The sequence below is a fragment of the Chrysochloris asiatica genome, unplaced genomic scaffold (assembly GCF_000296735.1).
Source record: "Chrysochloris asiatica unplaced genomic scaffold, ChrAsi1.0 scaffold00099, whole genome shotgun sequence".
Taxonomy (NCBI): Eukaryota; Metazoa; Chordata; class Mammalia; order Afrosoricida; family Chrysochloridae; genus Chrysochloris; species Chrysochloris asiatica.
The window spans coordinates 1,001,538-1,007,816 of NW_006408617.1; the positions used below are offsets into that span (position 1 = coordinate 1,001,538).

Consider the following 6,279-nt stretch of genomic DNA (forward strand, 5'->3'; position numbering starts at 1 on the left):
ATTGTGAGGTTAGCCCAGGACCAGGCAGTGTTTCAATCTATTGCACATAGGGTTGCATTGAGTCAGTACTGAGAGATTAGATGGCACCTAACAATAACAACAACATCTCAGCAGGGTACCTGATTAGAATGCCAAACCAGGAATTATGGGGGAGCACCTTCAGATCTGACATGCATACTCACATAGCCTACATTGTTTCCTTTAATAACCACTTGTAGATTTTCCTTAATGAATTTGTTCAATTGCTTACAAATATAGTGTATTTTCAACCTGTACAGTCATGTCTTTTTCTTGTGTGGCCTTTGTTCTTCTGCTTACCTTTCTTCTATTTTGACCTAGCCTGTGCTTATTCCATGCCTGGTTTATGATGAGTCCTGCCCATTCCCTCTGCCTAGCCTTATGCCACTTGCTTTTCAAAGTCTGTCCGATGATAGTGATAATGACAGCAACAAGAGCAGCAAGTGTTCATTGAGGACTAAGTGGCACCAGGCACTGTGTCAAATGTTTCTGTGCATAGCCTAAAACAGCCTCATGAAATAATTACTAAGTAGTATTCAAATTGTATAACTATGGGAAGAGGATTAAAGAGGTAAACTGATAAGTGTCTTGCTAGTTGGGCAAAGTGGAGAAAGGGAGAAAGCAACCAGGCTTAAATCCCAAGCATTTTGACTTCAGAATCAGAATCCTTACACATCTGCTATGTTGAACCTTCTCTCAATATTTTCCCTGAATGAAATGGCCACTTAGATTTTTGTATCTGAAGACTAAGACATGAAAAAATTGTACCTATGCTGTATATGCTTAATAAATAATGATAGATTACTTGATTAATAAGCTTTTAAAGATTCTTAATGGCAGTGTAAAACAGTACTTTCTTATGAAACTTCTTTTCAGATTTATTTTAACTTCTGGTAGACAGACAATTTGTCATTTTAGCTTCTGGTGTCTGAAGACTTAAACAATAACATTTTAGCTAATCAAAGAATACACACACAAGAAATCTTGACTATTCTTATTTTAGCTGATAATTCAAAGAGGAAAAAATCACATACTTTTATACTTGCTAAGAAAAAAAATGACATTATAAAGAAGAGTTTGTAGTTTAAATGAAAAATTATTAGCCTTTCAAAACCAGAATGAATACTGTGAGGATTTTACTTGCTGACTTGCATGGAAATAGGGGTAGAAAAGGAGAATCTCCTGAAATTCTTTATGGGGTTTTGATACTTCAAAATAGATATGATCAAAGAAAAGGCTCTGAACTAAATTCAGCATGGGCTTTGTTTTTTAGTTAGTTCAAATGACTGTAATTGAATAAGGAGTAAGGCTGTTAGTACATAGAGCTTAATAACACTCTAAAATGACTATTTTACAAAGCAAGAAGGTTTGCTACCTTCCTGCAGAAGCTAGTGTTAGCTGAACTGAAAATCAGTAATGCAATGAAGCAAATTCTTTCCTTGGCAATATAACAGAGCAAATCTAAGGAAAACCCCATGGATAGTGTTTATTGGATTGAAAACCAAGTTCTTATCTTTTAGTTTTGGGGAACTTTTCAAAAAGCTTCTCATTATAATAAAATCATCAAAATACCAAGGGAATCACTCATTCATCTTCCTTCACGTGTTTGGATACTGTGCTCTGCCAGACTCTGGTTATACACAATGGTGAACAAAATAGACAACATCTCTGTCATTTTGGAACTAACAGTCGTGTGCTATCATGAATGGAAAAGAACTCAAAAGAAATTGTTCAATTATGTAACCATTTAAATGCAACTAGATTTAATCCACAGCAAAAAAAAAAAAAAAAAAAAAAAAGAAGTACAAATTTGCATTCACCCTGGACACTGGTATTTCCCATAGAGAGTGGGCTCTAAACTTATTGGCAAGTTGCCAGGAAGGGAAACGATTGACCTCTGGTGCTGTCGGATGAGCACTGGACTGCTAACTACCAGGTCAGTGGTTCAAACCCACTGGCTACTTCTTGTGAGAAACCTGAGGTTTTCTGCTCTGGAAAGATTTACAACCTTGGAAACCCTATATAGGGTTGCTATGAGTTGGAATCACCTATATGGCAGTTGGTTTTTTAGTGGGATCTGCTCCCTGGTTCTTCCTAACTGTCCTAATATTCTAAGAAATCCTACAAATCCATGGTGGCTGAAATTCATTTTTTTTAAAAAAAGAGACAAATTAAGTATTGACTTTATTTTGTACCCAAATCTGCTTAATTTATGCATAACTTCAATTTCTTCACCACCTACATCCTTGGGTGTAGTGTTCAAAGTTCTTTTTCTTTATTAGGTAAAGACTCAAATGATGCTTTTGATGGGACACAATCAAGTGTACTACAATTAGATTAAATTCATCAAAACATAACCCCAAATTATGACAGGGCATTATCACATGCTTGCAACAATGCCAAAAACAGAGGTTTTATATTAAAGTATTAGTTGATTAAGAATGAGTTAGATGTCTTCTAACATAAAAAAGAAAATGCTGACTAGTTTCATACATTTGGCTTCAAATGCCTAAGTCATTTCTAAGAACTGAAAGGCATCATGGAAGCATTTGCACACCTGAGAAAAAGTGAGGTAGTAAAGAAAACATATTTTCTGCTGGGTTAATTTGATTTGAATTGCATTTTTAATAAAGCTTTTATATTTTTTCTGAATTAGACAGTACTCGTAAATAGACCTGTCCTTTTTCTATCATTTTAAAAAGATTTTTTATAAAATTTGCATTGCCCCAGCTAATACATGAATTTGTCACTACCCAGTTCTAAAACACTTACCAAGAATAGCTACCACAATGTCATCTTTGAGTATTTCAATGGAGCCCCTGGATAAGAAGTAAAGTGCAGTAAGGACATCCCCACAGTGAACCAGGGTATCCCCTGGAGGTGCATGTGTGGTCTTGAACTTCATTGCCAAAGCTCTAAGGCAACCTTTACTTGCCCCCCGAAAGGCTTTGCAGTTTTGCAGCAAAGTCTGGTTGAGATGTAGACAAATGTCAGCTTGTAAGCATTCTGGAAATCCCTTTAGGACCTGAGGGAAAAAAAAAAAATAAAGAGTTTCATACTACCAAAGCACAGGGTGCCTAAACCAGAAATAAAAGTCTTCTGTGCTTACAAAACCACAAGTGTAGTAATCGTGTCACACAGGAGTTCTCACAATGCTTCTACCTCGCCTACCTTAATGAATACTTGGTTTGCTAAACATGTCAGAATTTTAAACTCAAATACTGTTCTCTGAATTAACTACAGGCATTCAGACTCAACACAAATGCTGTCTTGTTAAAATGTAATGCCTACAACATTTCACACTGCTTCTCATTCCCTGTACCACGTAATGCAGCATCATACTATGCACAGATAGAATGCAATGTGACAATTAATAAGACATAACTAATGAAAGGTGGTACCTCTAGAAAGATAATCTTTTTGAAGGATTCTCAAGTGTCAATTTAGGTTGCTATCTCTGATAGACATATAATTAGTAAAAATGTTGATCCTGAAATAGTCATAGTATTTGTAAATGCCATATACTAGAAAGTGCTCTTAGTTAATAGTACTAAGAATATTTATAATTTGGTATGCACATTATTAATATTAAATTTTTTGATACAGCTCTGAAAATAGAGAAAGAAAAGGCAAACAGCAAACACACTTTAAAAATGTAGTTTCATTTTCTGTAATGGAAATCATGCCAGAATTTACAATGCATACAGAAGGCTTCTAATAGCGCTACTGTTTTGACAATTTATCCTGTGGTTAATTTAAAACTTGTAGAACTGATTTAACAATAACATGTAACAAGAGCTACTTAATTTAACTGAATAAAATTATATGTTATTTTATAAAATCTCCAATATACAATGAACTAAAGACAGTCAACTCTTGCTTTTTTGTACTATCCTTAGCTATTTGGGGTATCAAATGTAGATTTTAAATCTCATGTAGACTCACTTAAATATGAACGGGGTGGTGAAAGGGTCTCTATAGCACCTAAAGTGCAATTTTGGTATTTATACTTTCTTGGGTCAACCTTGCTGTTGCTATATAAAGAAGCTAAAAACAATCATGAACTGGCTGTCAAGGCAATTCAAGTGTATGCAGTCCATAGCAGACCTTCAGATTAGATGATATTTGAGTTAATGTACAACTATTATTATTATAAATGTTAAAGGAAAGAGCCCTGGTGTTACAATGATGAAGTGCTTGGTGCTAACAGAAATGATAACAGTTTTAGCCCACCCAACAGCTTCAAGGTAGAAAAATCTGCTCCCATAAAGATTACCCACCTCCAAAACCTTATTTAACAGTTTTACTCTGTCAAACTGAGTGACTATGAGTCATAATTGACTAGATGTTGTTGTTGTTATGTGCCATGGAGTCGGATCTTACTCATAGCAACCTGATACAGGGTTTCCAAGGCTGTAAATCTTTATGGGAGCAGAAAGTCTCATCTTTCTCCCGCGGAACAGCTGGTAGTTTCGAACTGCTGACCCTGAGGTTCACAGCTTGATTTGTAACCACTACGCTACCAGAGCTCCTTAATTGATTAGATGGCACATAACAATAAATGTTAAAACTGTCACATGGATCCTACTTCTCTAAGGTCACTATGGTTAGATTGTGAATATAATAGAAAAGGACAAAAAATAATTTTTGAGATACAACAGCTCCACTTCTCCTATTTTGTCTTTTCCATTATATAGAGTCTCCTACAGAAATGGGTAGAGAGTATTTTGAATAAAAAGCCAAGGAAACTGAGTTCTGTTCATGAATTTACCACAGGTTGACTCTTGGGCAAATCACTTCACCCAACTGTGTTTCTACACCATAGAACAAGAGTACTTAACCTAAACCTTCTTAATGCCATAATTAGTCATACATTACTAATAAATAGTGTGTTAATTGTCAAAAGATAAGTGCTATGGCTCTGTAGGATAATCCCTGAACTTCAAACCACAAAGTTGGTAGTTTGAGACCACCAGCTGCTCTGTGGGAGAAAGATGAGACTTTCTGTTCCTTAAAAGATTTATAACCTTGGAAATTCTATACAGGGTCACTATGTGTTGGAATTGACTTGATGCACTTAAGAACAGCAACAGGAGAACAAGCAAGATGGTGAATAGGGTAGAAATGCAGTGAGGAGCTCCATCAGCAACAACACAGAATAACAGACCAAGCAGGCTCAGAGGATGGTCCCAGAACTCTGAACCACATATAAAGGAATATTTAGAAAGTTGGAAGGCTTAAAGCCAGTGGAATTTGTAGCAGAAGCAAGCAATCCAGTGCTTCCTAATCCAACGTACTCAGCTGCTCCCTGAGCAACTATCTTGAATGAGATTGAGCTAGGGAAGGATCACAACAGCCATGGATGCCTGACAGAACCATGGAGATAAAGGTGTTGACATTTTATATATATATCTGTTCAATGGTCTCTCACTGTCTGTGAACCTCCATTCTGGTGACTAGAGGGGGTGCCCCACCCCCACTCCCAGAAGGTTCTATTATGCATGTGCACAGAGCTCCTCAAAATTTAAAGGGACAATTTCCACTTAAAACCAAACAGAAGTGCAAATTGGCCACAGCCAGCCCAAAACTATTTATCACTAGGAAAAAGACCTAAATGGCAGATGTAGAGCAGAACAGGCAGACTAAAAAGGAAACAGGCCAAACATTAAATCCTGAGTTACGTCCAGCAACTAAGAGTGGCATCTCGAAATTTCTCAGGAAGAAGAGTGAAAAGGAAAGCCCATCTCCTGATCATATCTACCTGAAGGCAATCAGAAAGCATAAAAACAAACAAACAAACAAACCCACACACCATCTAAGTATTAAGGCTAACTACTGAATATGCCCCCAAAACAGAAACTGATGACAATATCAGCACATGTTCAGAAATGAGATAAAATGTCAGAGACAAATGAGCTAGAGGTAGACCTACACTCCATACTGGAAGAGCAGGATTTGGAAATGCCTGAGAATGAATTCAGAAAAATGATTATAAAATGTATCAAAACACTTAATAATGGAGTTGAGAAAAATAAGAAAGAAGTCAGGAAATAACTACACAAACAATCAAATAAGATAGATACAGCATTGGACACAATTCAAAGCCTATAGAAAGAGGTCCAAATGATTAATAAAATATCAGAAATGGGCAATACACTGAAAGGGCAAAGGAGTAGAATTGAAGAGATGGAAGCCAGAACTAGTAAGCTGAGAGATAAACCTCTCAATACTACTAAGATAGAAGAACAAGCAGAAAAAAGG

At 36.3% G+C, this 6,279-nt stretch overlaps 1 protein-coding gene across 1 annotated transcript in view; it reads right to left on the reverse strand.

Annotated features, from left to right (window-relative positions):
• Nucleotides 1-6,279, reverse strand: part of KCNH7 (potassium voltage-gated channel, subfamily H (eag-related), member 7) — a 649,673-nt gene that overhangs the window by 53,680 nt on the left and 589,714 nt on the right. The window lies entirely within an intron of this gene.